General features: G+C 38.9%; 1 non-coding gene and 1 pseudogene across 1 annotated transcript; one reads left to right on the forward strand and one right to left on the reverse strand.

The window, feature by feature from the left end:
* Positions 1-207: 207 nt before the first annotated feature.
* Positions 208-15,256, reverse strand: LOC122696832 (annotated as a pseudogene).
* On the forward strand, positions 7,662-7,768 carry LOC122697887. The gene has a single exon (XR_006342218.1). It is a non-coding gene; the product is annotated as a U6 spliceosomal RNA (small nuclear RNA).
* Positions 15,257-16,677: the final 1,421 nt, after the last annotated feature.

Genomic DNA, 16,677 nt, shown 5'->3' on the forward strand with positions numbered 1-16,677 from the left:
ATCATCCTCTCTGCTGGAAATATCTAGATATTGAAGGAAAGAAAGTTAAGCAAGTAACACAATAGAATTAGATGTTTAGAGTTAGATGTTTAGAAATTTGACCCATTTCACAGAGCATGCATGAAAAAGCTGTAAATTTCAAAGAAGCTTGCTGTGGGATAGATAATTAAGACCATCTCAGAGCTGGATGGGATGGATGTGGATAATTTAGCACTCGTCGCTGATTCGGCATGCCAGGATGTTGGTGTACATGTCAACTGTACGGGAATCCCTGCTCAGGCACTTGAACACTTTATAAAATGTAGAATGATGCACATCTTCCTTGCTGGACACCATTGCTGGGAATCCTGACCAGTAAATGCAATCCTCAGACAACTTCTGCCTGACTGGAAGAACCATCTGAATACCCAAGAAATAATGACTTCTTATGCACTTTATTAGTATTTGCTTATCTTTGTCCCTTATAATCATCAAATTAAGATTTGGGGAAAACATATGAATATAAAACTCCCTAGATACAGATTTTTGAGCCATCTTATGAGAAACTATTAGGAATTTAAAAAGTAGAAGCATAGCTCAAGTTTAGTTCTTTCTATCTTCTTCCTTGCCACTCTTATCCTTTGATTTGAGAAGAACACAGAAAAAAACAAGTGGACTTCAATAGCAGATGTCCTGGGATACTTTGAGGAAAATGCTGAGCTTGGAAATTCTGTTCTCTAGTTCTCTTACTCTTGAAAATATTTCAACCACCTGTGCTCAGGAAGAGGCAAACTTTTGGTGGAATTGTGTGCAATGCAGGGAAGGATGCACAGGTCAAAAATTGCAGTGAAATTCTGATTTGCTTACAGTGGAATCTATCACTTTAAATGACTAGGCTCCTGCTTTATGTAGTAGTATTCTAGCATATAGAAATCATGAATCTTTTTCTTACAAAATGAAAGACTTCAAAACTCCTTATGTATTACAGAGGTCACCTCTTTCATTCATTAACAAACCAAGAAAGCTCTTGGCAGGATGCTCACCTGGGTGAATCGCTTCTCTAAGATTGTTTGAACTTTGTATGACTTTTTAATATACTCTTTGGCATTTGATAGGATAGCATCTGAGGTGTAATTCTTAATCTGCTGTTCCACAATTAGATAATACAGAGGACTATTCCAGAGGTACTGAAACATGAGTATCCACCTAGTAAGGTCTTCATTCTAAGCAAACGTAAGAAACAGTCTTATTAAAATAATCATAATTCAGTGGTTTTGGTAACATGTGATCTTTGGTCAGAGCAGCTGACCTAAAAGACTTTTGCTTATTCCTATGTGTATGCAGAGATTTTTGAAGGTAGTAAAAGTTGCAAAATTATAAAATGTAAGCTATTAGTTCACACTTTGCTGAATTAATAAAATTCTGGATTATTTTAGGAACTAATTCTTCTGATGAGTTCTAATTTATAACATGAAGAATGTTCTTTCTTCCTCTGAAATTCTACCACCCACTCAGTGAGTTCTTTGATGTTTGTATATTTTCGTGAGAGAAATTTAAGTATTTTATGACAAGTCAGTATGTGTCTGCAGTACCTGACCCAGGAAAGAGGCATTCTACCTGTGCCCATATCATTGTCATCCAGTGATTCTTTCGTACTAATGAATCAGATAAGTCATTCATATTGATTTTCGATTGGTAATTTGTTTTATTATATTGCAACAAAGAGACAATGAAGAAGACATGACATTCCTAAACATGCTTTCTTTCCTCATTTGATCCCAACACCAGCCCCCATTCTGGTATCAGAAGAGTCTGTCTTGTTGACATGTGTCCGGGCAGAAAATGGCATGGTGTTGTCTTTAGTAACAACATCCGTGGGATTCACAATGGAGGGTTTTCCCCCCAGGTTCACTACTACTAGCAGAATGGAGCATGAAAATCCTGGGGGCTGAATATCTCTAGTTAATATGCTTGAATTCTTTACAGCCATGAACTGTTTTCATGGTAAAGAACTGAGAATTGAATAGGATGAAATATAGCAATGCACATAAAGTGCTTAGTAAAACATATGGCCATGTAGTAACTCTCAATAAACTTTAAATTCAAGCTTATTGAAAAATCCCTCCTCCTCCTCCTTTTTGAAATTTTTCTTTACTTGATCATCCTCATTATTAATGAGCTTAACAGAGGAAAAGATTGCTGGTATCATTAAGAAAGTTGTAGAGAGAGAAGATAGTATTTAAGGGGGGATGGATGTGAAAATATTTTAAATAATACTAGGACAAAGGATAATGCAGGAAATCAGAAATGGGAGATTATAATGTTGAATATTTGGAGCTGCCATAAATGATTGAGGCTGGATATGTAAACTGTGTTGTGCTCAGAGCAGAGAAAATATTTGTGGCCATGAGAAGCAAAGCAATATTATATAGGCCATTGTGGGGGAGACTTACAAATTAAAAATAAAAGGTGGCAGAGGAGTCATTGAGAATGACGAAAGAAGGAGGTGTCAGAGAGCAGAAGCAGAATCAGGAGAGCCTTGAGAGGTAGACGCGCTGGCTCCAGTGGTGCAGTATAGGACTCCCACGTACGAGTCACTAGTAACAGCGAGTACTCAAAACCGGGGTGTGTTTCTTACATATTCATGAATTTTACAATCTTATATTTTACACATGGACGTTCCCATTCATTTCCTGTTTTTGTACAGTATAATAGCTGCAATCCTGTGTCTAATGCATTGGTTGAACTAAACTTGTCTGCATGGACAATTTATAGATCTGTTGTTTATTTTGCTACCACAGATCATCCCTTAATTTCATTCATTCTTCATCAACTGCATAATATAATTTCTCTTCAACTGCTTATGGTTCTTCCACAATTTTCTGCATGTACAGTTACCATTAGGTCTAATAATCTGAAGCTTGGCAAGCTACATACTGTCTCATTTGATCCAGCGAAAAACCGAGGTGAAAGACTCACGTTCATCTGTTGGGCTTTTTCGCTTTTTCAGGAGCTTGGAGGGAATTGGTATGGCTGATGTTGGTGGCATTGATATACTCCGGTTTACTCTGGGAATACTTTTCATCCTGAAAATGATCAGGCAACTAGTTAGGATTGGTGGGCATTCAGTAGATGAACCCATATCCAGAACATTAACGTCTTTGATAGACATCTAATATTTTAACAAGGGAGCATCACAAAATTTGAAAGTTATTCTTTTCATAGTTTTTCTATATATTCTCTCTATAAAAATGATTTCACATCTAACTATTCTAAGTTCTAACGTTTCCCTTCTCTATTTTATCATTATCTTTTTTTTTTTAATATTTGAACCAAATATAGTACTTTTTACCAATAGTTGGTGCTTCCCACATGACGGTAGTGGTAAAGAACATTCCTGTCAATGCAGGAGATACAGGATACTCAGGTTTGATCCCTTGGTGAGGAGCATCCCTTGCAAGGGGGTTCAGCAGCACACTCCTGGACTCTTGCCTGGCGAATCCTGTGGACAGAGCAGCCTGTTGGTCTACAGTCAGTAGGGTTGCAAAGAATCAGACACAACTGAAGTGACTTAGAATGCATGCATGCACCTATATTTAACCATTTAATCTCTTGTTTACTGTGGGTTAGAGCCAATATATTCCCTTATAAGGAGTTGTACAGTAATGACTCTGACTTATCTCTGAACCCACTCACCAAAAAGCTTAGTGTTCATCCCAGGTGCAGAATACAGTGTTGTTTATGGTGACAAAATGGTACGTCAGAAAAACATGGCATAAAGTTATAGGAAATACTAAGGAATGAACTGAGAATAATGAGTAGAAAAATCTACCTAACATTTTGATAGAGAAAAATAGTCTTTAGCGGAAATTATGAACATTTGAAGAGATGACGTGGAAGAGATGGAACAAAATGGAGAGTCAAAAATGGAGGATGAAACAAAAACTAGTGAGTAAAAAAACTATGTGAATTTAATAGAAACCTTTAGCACCACCTTTTATTAGCTGTCTGCTCTACTGTGTGCTCCTTCATTGACCTAAAAAAATTAACATACAACTTTCAAATACCTTCATCAGAAAGAGAATAATTGTTTCCAATTGTAAACCCCCCTTCTACTATAACTCTAAACCTATTCACTGCAAATCTTAAAACAGTAGTTTTTATCATTATAAAAACTATTATTATTCGTGTTTGTGACCAGGATCCAGCTTTGTTTAACATGTTCCATCCACGCAGTTCACTGCACAACAGTTCTCATTTATTGGCTATTTACTCTGAGCCTGGAGAAAAAAGCCCACAGAGACACTGAAGGACCAGAAAATCAACATGCTTCCTTTTCCCCAGTCCCACCTAAAAGTGCATTAGTCAGGTAGTATTATGGACTGGATGTGTGTTCTTTTTAAATTCATGTGTTAGAGCCCGAACTGCCAAAGTACACTGTTTTGAAATGGGTTCTGACTTTTTGGCACACCATGGTTTATAGCCGTCCAGACTCCTCTGTCCATGGTATTTCTCAGGCAAGAATACTGGAGTGGCTTGCCGTTCCCTTCTCCAGGGAATCTTCCAGACCCAGGGATAGAACCCAGGTCTCTCCCATTGTGGGCAGATTCTTTACCATCTGAGCCACGATCATAGCCCGTTTAGGTTAAATGAGCTCTTAGGGTGCAACACTCATCCAATAGGTTTAGTGTCTCCATGAAGCGAAACACCAGAGAATTTTCTCTTCTGTCTCTGTGTCTGTGTGTCCTTTCCTCTGTCTGTCTTCCCCACTCCCCACCCTGTGTGAGGACATACGGAGAAGCCATCCTGGAGAGAAAGAGCTTACCAGAACCTCACCTTGCTGGTGCCCTGATCTGGGACTTCTAGCCCCCAGAGCTGTGAGGAAATAAATTTCTGGTGTTTATTCCACTGAGTCTATTGTATTCTTTTATGGCATTCCTAGCTGACAAATACAAAATCATTTATTTTGGAAATTTAAAAAAGAAAATGATTGAAAGGAAATTGAAAAAGTTATTGCACTTCTTAGGAATCTTTCAGATTTCACAAAACTGGTCCTTTCTTCGATTTCCACGTCTTATGAGCTGACGGCGTCTTTAACCTAGAGAGTGTGTTAGTTGAAGTTTGGCTGATGCAGCCCTCTTGTTGAAAGGACAGTATGGCCCAGTCACTTACACAAAGGTACCTTCTGGGAGCCTGGCGGGCTACAGTCCATGGGGTCCCAGGAGTCGGAAACAAATTAGCAGCTAAACCACCACCACCATAGTACTTACAAACTCATTGTACATTCTTGTGGAAAGGTTATGCATGTCGTGGGACAGCCTGGAGGCATGGCTAAACGCTTTTCTAAGGAACTTCAGGGGGACGCCAAACACGTCAGGACCGCAGGACGGGCATACGTTGCCTTGGCACAGGAGCAGATTTGACAGGACCAGCAGCAGGAGCAGGCAGGACCCTGCTAAAATAAAAACATGAGCCATTCTGAGATGATCTAGTCACCTGAGGTTATCAAATCCATCCTGTGGAGGGAAGCCTTCTCTTTCCCTGTTGCCCTGAGCAGGAGTTGGTGCTGTAGTAGCTGGGGTGGGGAAGAAGGAGCGCCCTCTGTGTGAATTTAGATGGATGATGATACTTACACAGACAGATAGTTGGAGAAGTAGGTTACTCCCTGCATTTTGTATTGCTCCCAGAGGTACTTCTGTGCTCTGCAAACATTTGGAACTTAATCTGAGCCAGAGTATTTAGGCCATTCTTTTAAGACAGTTTAAACGAACCCAGGTTTGCTGCATTGCGGGCAGTCTTTACTCTCTGAGACCCCAGGGAAGCATCATTCCAACATTAATAGAGAGAATACTCTTCAGATGATGACCTGTACTTCTTACTGTGACACATCAGGAAGTATCACTGTTTGTGTAACCATTTGTAATTCAGTGTCAAAATTTTACATGACTGCTTTGTTTGCTACTCAAGATGTCAATAAATATTGATAAACATTAAAAAAAAAAAAAAAAAAGTTTAATGTTGGGACTCTGCAGACTCTGACCAGAGAGGCCCTCTAGGGGTTTCTAATTTTTTCACTCTACACTGACTAGTGCTTGAATTTAGACACTGAAATGACAAGAAGTGTACAGTTGATCTGTGTGGTTTACCATATCACGCTGGGGTAAGAGTAAACACATGACTGACTGATCGCTACTATTGAGTACAGAGAGAATACTAAGAGAAAAAGGTACTGTACTTTGGATCTGCTAACTCACCTTCGTAACCCCATGCATGTCTTTGATACTTTCCCAAACACTTTAACACATCTTAAAATTTGCGTTTCACAGTAACCCTGTGAGATAGCCTTCATCTTCACTATGATCATCAAGTTATGTTAATGAAGATGAAATGACTTGGAGAGGGCAAGTAATTTTCCCCAGGTCCCGTTATTAGCAGATGGAGGTGACTGGGCACCAATGCAGTCATCTGTTCACTTCCTGATGTCACATCACACATGCCTGTGGGCTCTCGGTCTGCATGTGTGTAACCAGGACCACATCAGGAGCTGTGATGACTCTGCTTAAAGAGAAAAATATTTTGTCTTTGACTGCAAAACAGCAGTGACCCTAGAACACTGGTTTTATCCACTTGTTCTGCTCTGACTATAAAACACTCACCGTTAAAGTCTTTGACAGTTATCAGTGTGGGGGCCTGGTTTTCCATGCTAGATGTTCTTCTAGGAAACTTGACACTCCTCTACTTTTATGCATCCTTAATCTTCCTATTACGTTTACTTCTTCGAGACAATGGCAGGTAAATCTCCAGATGGTCATCCAAGAATCTTAACTCTCAGCACCCAGGACACTGTCAATGGCTCTGCGGACACGGCCTGGCCTTTCCTGACTGTGACGTTTCAGGGAGAAAATCCATTTGTCTGGTCGGGAGCACATCCTGACAACCATGGGGCTGAGTTTTCGAACCATCAACAAACATCTCCTCTTTGATAGGAGAACTAGACCTTCAGGCTTCCATGATGTGTTGTAATATTTCAGAAATTATTCCTGGCCCTACCTTTGGCCAACAGAAGCATAAAATCATAGACTCTTGCAAGCGTGATATTAATATTATTTTCCTGTCCGTCCTTTGTAAGTAAGCAGAATTTAAGACTAAAGTAAACAAAATTGTGTCTGGACAAGAAAACTGATATAATAGGGAGTTTATCCTCCTGAATGAGATCTGAACATGATTCTTTTTCCAATTTACCAGAATAGTGGTATTTAATGAAGGATAAGATATCAGCATTTACTAGGTTTTCTCTGCTCTTAGTTACTTTAAAGGGGCATGGTATCTAAGAATAAAATGGTTATTTAAAATTAGGTGATGAAAATAAAACAAGTAGTTCTCAAAAAGAAGACATATAAGTTGGAGAAAGTTGGGACTGTCTCTCTGAACTAAAGAGCTTATTGTGACAGGCAAGGAGAATAATACCTTGTATAGCATAGATGTATTTGTGTGCATATATTTCTGTGCATGTATACATGTGTTATGAACAAATATATTCTTAATTCTTACATGGAACTTTGGACCTTATAAAATTTTATGAGGCAGTAAATATAGCAGAATACCCTAATTCCTAATGTAATTGATCATTTGTTGGTAGATGACTAATTATATGATTTTTTTTCTGTTAAAGTGTTATTTGTGTGTTTATTTGGTAGCACATATATTAAAAAATTAGAATAATACTGAGAAGGTTAGCATGGCCCCTGCCCAAGGATGACATGCAAGGTATGAAGCCTTCCTTATTTTTCTGTAACAACTTCGAGGGTCGGATGGGAATCAAAGTGGGAAGGAGGTTCAAGACTGAGGCGACATAGGTAAACCTATGGCTGACTCATGTTGATGTCTGGCCGAAAGCAGTACAGTATTGTAAAGCAATTAGCTTTCAATTAAACATCAATAAATTTAATGATTAAAACTGTTACTGGGGATCATATAACAGGTTCAGATGTCCATTCTATGACTAAAGAGGATCTGACTGCAAACTGATGGTGTCAATTATCCTTGGTTAGTGATTCATTAACTCTATAGTTGAATGAGAAAAGTAAGCTAACAAACACTATCGTCTGTGACTCAGTGTCACAGCAAGCTATAATCCTTGTCTGCATTCACTTTTAGGCGGCATAGCGCCCAAACTCTGAAACTGAGGCCGTTCCCAGAAGCCCACAGTCATGAGTCCTGTTCAGAGTTTTTGTTCCTGATGCCGGAGGCTTCTGTTCGCTGGTCCACTAGGTCCGAAACTTTCTCTCCTGAGCATTCTCTGGTTCTATCATGTGCACAAGTCTTTCTATTTTGGTTGTCTAATTTGATTCTCTTATTCTTTTGATCAGACTACCAAGTCTCTTTATGATTTACTTTTCAGACCCTTTTGTGCTTTGATTTTTCTGATGCTTATTAGTGTATTTGCTTCCATGTCTAAATCTCTGAGTAGTTTTCAGTATCTATATATACCCTATCCTATTTGCTTACTGTCTGGATTTTGGTGTTCTGCATCAGCATACTTCTATGAACTTCATTTTCCTTCTGGTGAAGTTTCTGGTATACAGCTTAAGCTGGTTGGCTCCCAACTGGCTTGTTCGTGTTGTCTCCAAAAAATTAGAGAACTCTGCTTTCTTTCTAGGCAATACTGCCCCTTGTTTTGATAGCATTGCTAATTTTCTGTGATTTCACCTCCTGCCTCATAAGCTTTGTCTTTCTCAATCTACTCTGACTTGAGTGCTATGTGTCTCTATGTTGGTATTACTATTTTATTTTGTTAATTTTAATTGGAGGCTAATTACTTTACAATATTGTATTGGTCTTGCCATACAATGACAGGAATCCACCATGGGTGTACATGTGCTCCCCATCCTGAACTCCACTCCCACCTCCCTCCCAATCCCATCCTTCTAGATCATCCCAGTGCACCACCCTGGATCATGCATCGAACCTGGACTGGCGATTCGTGTCACATGTGATAATATACATGGTTCAATGCCATTCACTCAAGTAAGCCCACCCTCGCCTCTACCATAGAATCCAAAAGACTCTTCTATACATCTTTGTGTCTTTTGTTGTCTCACATACAGGGTTATCATTAACATCTTTCTAAAGTCCATATATATACATTAGTATACTGCATTGGTGTTGTTCTTCCTGGCTTACTTCACTCTGTATAATAGGCTCCAGTTTCATCCACCTCTTTAGAACTGATTTAAATGTGTTCTTTTCAAAGGCTGAGTAATATGCCATTGTGTATATTTTTCACGGCTTTCTCATCATTCGTCTGCTGATGGGCATCTAGGTTGCCTTCACATCCTGGCTATTTTAAACTGTGCTGCGATGAACATGGGGTACATGCGTCTGTTTCAATTCATGTTTCCTTGGTGTATATGCCCAGCAGTGGGATTGCTCAGTCATGCGGCAGTTCTATTTCCAGTGTTTTAAGGAATCTCCACCCTGTTTTCCATAGTGGCTGTATTACTATTTTAAATAAATATCAACCTAGTATACCAGAGAATTAAAGGGAATAAAATTACAATAGTGTTAGTAAAAATACAGTCCCCCAAATCCAGTAATGCTCCCAGTTTTAAATGACTTTCTACCCATGTATTATTGAGGTTCCCTACTCACTCCTTACTAGGTGTTTCAATTTTTAAATAGAATGTAGAAAACAATGGAGTGGAAAATTCTGAAAATCACCTTGGATTAGGGTGCCTCAAGATTAAGAACGCTCTCATTAGATTTTTATAGTTAGTAGGGCTATTCTTAGCACACATAGCTCAGTGTAAGGTGATTGCTATTGAGTGAAGGATGTATACTGTGAACTTTAATCACCAAACAGGTGATTGGAAATAAGGAAAGCACTGCCAGTAAGATGTAGATTTTTCTTCTGGAAGGAAAAACTTACAGTGTCTCCCATCTACGGTCTAATCTTCAGATTTTTCAAAACACTTACTCTTCCTTTGCTCATTTAATATTTTGAGTTGTTTGATTTTTTTTCCTACTGAGTTGCATGAGTCTCTTATATAAACTTGATATGAAGTCTTTACCAAATACCTGATTTTCAAATATTTTTTTTCATTCTATAGGTTGCCATTTAATTTTACTGATGGCTTCTTTTACTATGCAGAAGGTTCTGAGTTTGATGTGGTCTCACTAGTTTATTTTTGCAGCTCTTGCCTTTGCTTTTGATGACTGACTTATTTGAGCTGCTTGTATTTTGGAAAGCGATCCTTTATCAGCTGTTTTACTTGCTATTATCTTCTCCCATTCTTACCAAAAGACACAGACTGGATGAATGGATACAAAAACAAGACTCATATATATGCTGCCTACAAGAGACCGACTTCATTCCTAGAGACATATACAGACTGAAAGTGAGAGTATGGAAAAAGATATTCTATGCAAATGGAAATCGAAAGAAAGCTGGATTGACAATTCTTGTATAGGAAGAAATAGACCTTAAAATAAGAACTGTTATAAGAGCGAAAGAAGGACACTACCAACTGATCAAGGGTCAGTCCAAGGAAAAGACAAAACAATTTTAAATATCTGTGTAGCCAACATAAGAGCACCTATATATATAAGGGAAACACTAACTGACACAAAAGGGGAAATTGACATTAACACAATAATAGTAGGGCATGTCAACACCACACCTATACCGATGGGCAGATCAACAAAACAGAAAATTAATAAGGAAACATAAGCCTAAAAGGAAATTCTAGAGCAAACAGACCTAATTGACATCCTCAGCACATTCCATCAAATGCAGAATACACTTCTTTTCAAGTGCACATGAAACATTTTCCTCATTTTGGGTCACAAATCAAACCTCAGTAAATTTAAGCAAATTGAAATTATATCAAGCATTTTCTTTGACCGCAACACTATAAGACTAGATATAGATTATAGGGGGGGGAAAAAAACTTTAGACCACAAACACATGAAGATTCAGCAACACATTTCTAAATAGTAAACAGGTTACCAAAGAAATAAGGGAAATCTAAACATTCCTAGAAACAGATTACAATGAAAACATGATGATCTAAAACCTATAGGATGTAACAAGAGCAGTTCTAAGAGGGAAGGTTATAGTAATACAAACCCTACCTCAAGAAACACATTGAAGAGGCAATCTAACTTCACATATCTTTAGCTCTTTTTATTTTTTTTTTCATTTATTTTTATTAGTTGGAGGCTAATTACTTTACAGTATTGTAGTGGTTTTTTGCCATATATTGACATGAATCAGCCATGGATTTACATGTGTTCCCCATCCCGATCCCCCCTCCCGCCTCCGTCCCCATCCCATGCCTATGGGTCTTCCCAGTGCACCAGCCCTGAGCACTTGTCTCATGCATCCAACCTGGGCTGGTGATCTGTTTCACCCTTGATAGTATACTTGATTCAATGTTATTCTCTCAGAACATCCCACCCTCACCTATTCCCACAGAGTCCAAAAGTCTGTTCTGTACATATGTGTCTCTTTTTCTGTTTTGCATATTGGGTTATCGTTACCATCTTTTTAAATTCCACATATATGAGTTAGTGTACTGTAATGTTCTTTATCTTTCTGGCTTACTTCACTCTGTATAATGGGCTCCAGTTTCATCCATCTCATTAGAACTGATTCAAATGAATTCTTTTTAATGGCTGAGTAATATTCCATTGCATATATGTACCACAGCTTCCTTATCCATTCATCTGCTGATGGACATCTAGGTTGTTTCCATGTCCTGGCAATTATAAACAGTGCTGTGATGAACATTGCGGGGCATGTGTCTCTTTCAGATCTGGTTTCCTTGGTGTGTATGCCCAGGAGTGGGATTGCTGGGTCATGTGGCAGTTCTATTTCCAGTGTTTTAAGGAATCTCCACACTGTTCTCCATAGTGGCTGTACTAATTTACATTTTCCCACCAACAGTGTAAGAGGGTTCCCTTTTCTCCACACCCTCTCCAGCATTTATTGCTTGTAGACTTTTGGATAGCAGCCATCCTGACTGGCGTGTAATGGTACCTCATTGTGGTTTTGATTTGCATTTCCCTGATAATGAGTGATGTTGAGCACCTTTTCATGTGTTTGTTAGCCATCTGTAAGTCTTCTTTGGAGAAATGTCTGTTTAGTTCTTTGACCCATTTTTTGATTGGGTCATTTATTTTTCTGGAATTGAGCTGCAGGAGCTGCTTGTATATTTTTGAGATTACTCCTTTGTCTGTTGCTTCGTTTGTTATTATTTTCTCCCATTCTGAGAGCTGTCTTTTCACCAGGCTTATAGTTTCCTTTGTTGTGCAAAAGCTTTTAAGTTTAATTAGGTCCCATTTGTGTATTTTTGCAAAGGTGTCCACTCTCACCACAACTATTCAACATAGTTTTGAAAGTGTTGGCCACAGCAATCAGAGTAGAAAAACAAATAAAAGGGATCTGGATAGGAAAAGAAGAAGTAAAACTCTCACTGTTTGCAGACGACATGATCCTCTACATAGAAAACCCTAAAGACTCTACCAGAAAATTACTACAGCTAATCAATGAACACAGTAATGTTGCAGGATATAAAATTAACACACAGAAATCCCTTGCATTCCCTAAGCTAACAAGGAGAAAACAGAAAGTGAAATTAAGGAAACAATACCATTCACCACTGCAACAAAAAGAATAAAATACTTAGGAGTATATCTACCTAAAGAAATGAAAGACCTATATACAGAAAACTATAAAACACTGATGAAAGAAATCAAAGAGGACACAAATAGATGGAGAAACATACCGTGTTCATGGATTGGAAGAATCAATACTGTGAAAATGGCTATACTACCCAAAGCAATCTATAGATTCAATGCAATCCCTATCTAGCTACCAAAGGTATTCTTCACAGAACTAGAACAAATAATTTCACAATTTGTATGGAAATACAAAAAACCTCAAATAGCCAAAGCAATCTTGAGAAAGAAGAATGGAACTGGAGCAGCCAACCTGCCTGACTTCAGGCTCTGTTACAAAACCACAGTCATCAAGACAGTATGGTACTGGCACAAAGACAGAAATATAGATTAATGGAACAGAATTGAATACCCAGAGATAAATCCACAAACCTATGGACACCTTATTTTTGACAAAGGAGGCAAGGATATACAATGGAAAAAAGACAACCTCTTTAACAAGTGGTGATCAGAAAACTGGTCAACCACTTGTAAAAGAATGAAACTAGAACACCTTCTAATACAATACACAAAAAAAAAAAAAACCTCAAAATGGATTAAAGATCTAAATGTAAGACCAGAAACTATAAAACTCCTAGAGGAGAACATAGGCAAAACACTCTCTGACACAAATCACAGCAAGATCCTCTATGACCCACCTCCCAGAATATTGGAAATAAAAGCAAAAATACACAAATGGGACCTAATTAATCTTTAGCTCTTTTTAAATTTCTCTTATCAATGTCTTAGGGAAGGGAAGTCACTCAGTCGCACCCAACTCTTTGCGAACCCACAGACAATAGCCTGCACCAAGCTCCTCTGTCCATGGGATTTTCTAGGCAAGAATACTGGAGTGGGTTGCCATGTCCTTCTCTAGATCAATATCTTAAAGGTTTTGTATAAAATCTTTCAACACATTTCTTAAGTTTATTTCTAAGTGTTTTATCTTTTTGTGATGCAATAGTAATTGGGCTTGTTTTATTTATTCAAGTTTCTGATAGTTCATTGTTGATATATAGGTAGGCAACAGAGTTTTGTATATTGGAATATACTAAACATTTGTATGCTACAACTTAAAAGAATAAACATCTTCCCCCAAATAAGATGTATAGATGGTTAACAGGTATATGACAAGATGCTCAGCATTGCTAATAATCAAAGGGAATGCAGATCAAAAGCACAAGAGATATCACTTCTTCCATGTTTGAATGGCTAGTACCAATAATGTAAGCAACGACAGATCTTGTGGAGGTTGTGGAGAAAAAGGAGTGCTTATGCACTGTTGGTAGGGATGTATACCAGTGCAACTCCCAGGGAAAAATTTCAAAGAGAACTGTTATGTGATCCATTATCCCACTTCTGGATATATAGTCAAAGGAAATGAAATAATTGTCTCAAAGAGAGATCTGTATTCCCATGTTCATTGCAGCATTATTCACAGTAGCCTTGGTATAGGAACAACCTGAGTATCTTTCAACACGTGAATGGATTAAAACAATGTAATGTGACATATATAGGTAAATATTATATAGTCATTAGATAAAGAAAGAAATCCTTCAAGTTATCACAACATGGATGAAACTGGAGGGCATTACACTACGTAAACTAAGTCAGACAAAGAAAATACAGTATGATGTTAATTATAAGGAATCTCAAAAAAAAAAAAAAATCTCTGAGAGAGTGGACATCATCAAGTGGCATACCGACTCAACGGACATGAGTTTGAGTAAGCTCTGGGTGTCGGGGATACACAGGGAAGCCTGGCGTGCCACGGTCCATGGGGTCACAAAGAGTCGAACACGACTGAGTGACTGACTCAACTGAAGAGAGTGGAACTTACCTGTGTTCTCCTCAAAAAGCAAAAGTTAAACATGTGTGGTGATGGCAATGTTACTTAATAGAAAGGGAAACTCATTTCTAATACATGCACAAATGGGGGTGGACAAGATGACAGAGGGGTATGTGGAAGTGGGGTACAACTCTCTCCACGATGCATCAACAACGTGAAAAGACGCAGCAGTTCTCATAGAAGACCAAGTGAAAACTGGCAGAAATCCCTGACTACTGAGAAGAAATGTCCGGATCTATACAGAACTCGTTAGGACAAAGGAAAGAAGTGACAAAGAGGAAGGGGAAAGAAGGACGAGAGCAAGTGGAACCAGCCTGCACCTGGGGCTGAGGGAGCTGATGCGCAGGGGAGAGATCCCCAGGTCCATGGCCGTCCACTGGAATGGGGGAGTCACTTGAAGCTATTGGCGAGTAAACTAACTAACCTGTGACCATCTGAAAGGAGTGAGAACCACATAGACAAGCCATGCTGCTGCCTTTCCATATCTCGGACAGGGTTGTAAGTCCACTGGTGTCCACGGAAGCTGGGAGCTGGAGCAATGGGGACTGCAGAATGTTCCCAGGGTGAGGACTCCTGTTGACCGTTGGGAGTCAGCCGGATGGGATGGGATGGAGGAAATCTGCTGCATCCAATGCTTCTTAAGGAAAGCCACAAGGCCATAAAAGTAGGGTTCAATTGCCTGTGGAGTAGAGCTATCTCTTTCTGCATGGTGGTACCTGTAGATTGAGCAATAGAGAAAGACTTCAGTGAGGGTGATACTTGAGTGACTGCTGCACTAAGCAATGAAAAGTTTTGAATGTCTATATACCCTACCCTACCCTATTGTCTGTCTAAATTGTGGGTTTTAGCATCATAATATTTTTATGAACTTAAATTTCTTCTGGTAGAGTTTCTGGTTTACATATTAAGCTAATTCCTCACATATTAAGCTAATTCCTCACATCTGGCTCCTTCTGGTTATTTCAAGAAACTTTGAGAATCTTCCTTCCTCACAAGGCAATACTGCCCTTTACTTTACTACCATTGCTGACTTCCCATACTCTCATTTTTGTCTACTATAATCTATGTCATTCTCTATTCACTATAACTTTAGTAGTATGTGTACTTATGTTGATATTAATATTTATCAGTCAGTTCAGCTTAGTTCAGTTGCTCAGTCATGTCCAACTCTTTGCGACCGCATGAATTGCAGCACGCCAGGCCTCCCTGTCCATCACCAACTCCAGGAGTTTACTCAAACTCATGCCAATTGAGTTGGTCATGCCATTCAGCCATTTCATCCTCTGTCATCCCCTTCTCTTCCTGTCCCCAATCCCTCCAGCATCAGGGTATTTTCCAATGAGTCAACTCTTCACATGAAGTGGCCAAAGTACTAGAGACTGAGCTTCAGCATCAGTCCTTCCAATGAACACCCAGGACTGATCTCCTTTAGGATGCACTGGTTGGATCTCCTTGTAGTCCAAGGGACTCTCAAGAGTCTTCTCCAACACCACAGTTCAAAAGCATCAATTTTTCAACACTTAGCTTTCTTCACAGTCCAACTCTCACATCCATACAAGACCACTGGAAAAACCATAGCCTTGACCATACGGACCTTTGTTGGCAAAGTAATGTCTCTGCTTTTTAATATGCTATCTAGGTTGGTCTTACCTTTCCTTCCAAGGAGTAAGCATCTTTTAATTTCTTGGCTGCAGTCACCATCCGCAGTGATTTTGGAGCCCCAAAAAATAAAGTCTGACACTATTTCCACAGTTTCCCACTCTATTTTCCATGAGGTGAAGGGACCAGATACCATGATCTTAGTTTTCTGAATGTTGAGCTTTAAGCCAACTTTTTCACTCTCCTCCTTCACTTTCATCAAGAGGCTTTTTAGTTCATCTTCACTTTCTGTCATAAGGGTGGTGTTATCTGCATATCTGAGGTTATTGATATTTCTCCCAATAATCTTGTTTCCAGCTTGTGCTTCTTCCAGCCCAGCGTTTCTCATGATGTACTCTACATATAACTTAAATAAGCAGGGTGACAAAATACAGCTTTGATATACTCCTTTTCCTATTTGGAACCAGTATGTTGGTCCATGTCCGGTCTAACTGTTGCTTCCTGACCTGCATACAGGTATCACAGGAAGC

Source organism: Cervus elaphus, chromosome 7, assembly GCF_910594005.1.
Source record: "Cervus elaphus chromosome 7, mCerEla1.1, whole genome shotgun sequence".
Lineage (NCBI taxonomy): Eukaryota > Metazoa > Chordata > Mammalia > Artiodactyla > Cervidae > Cervus > Cervus elaphus.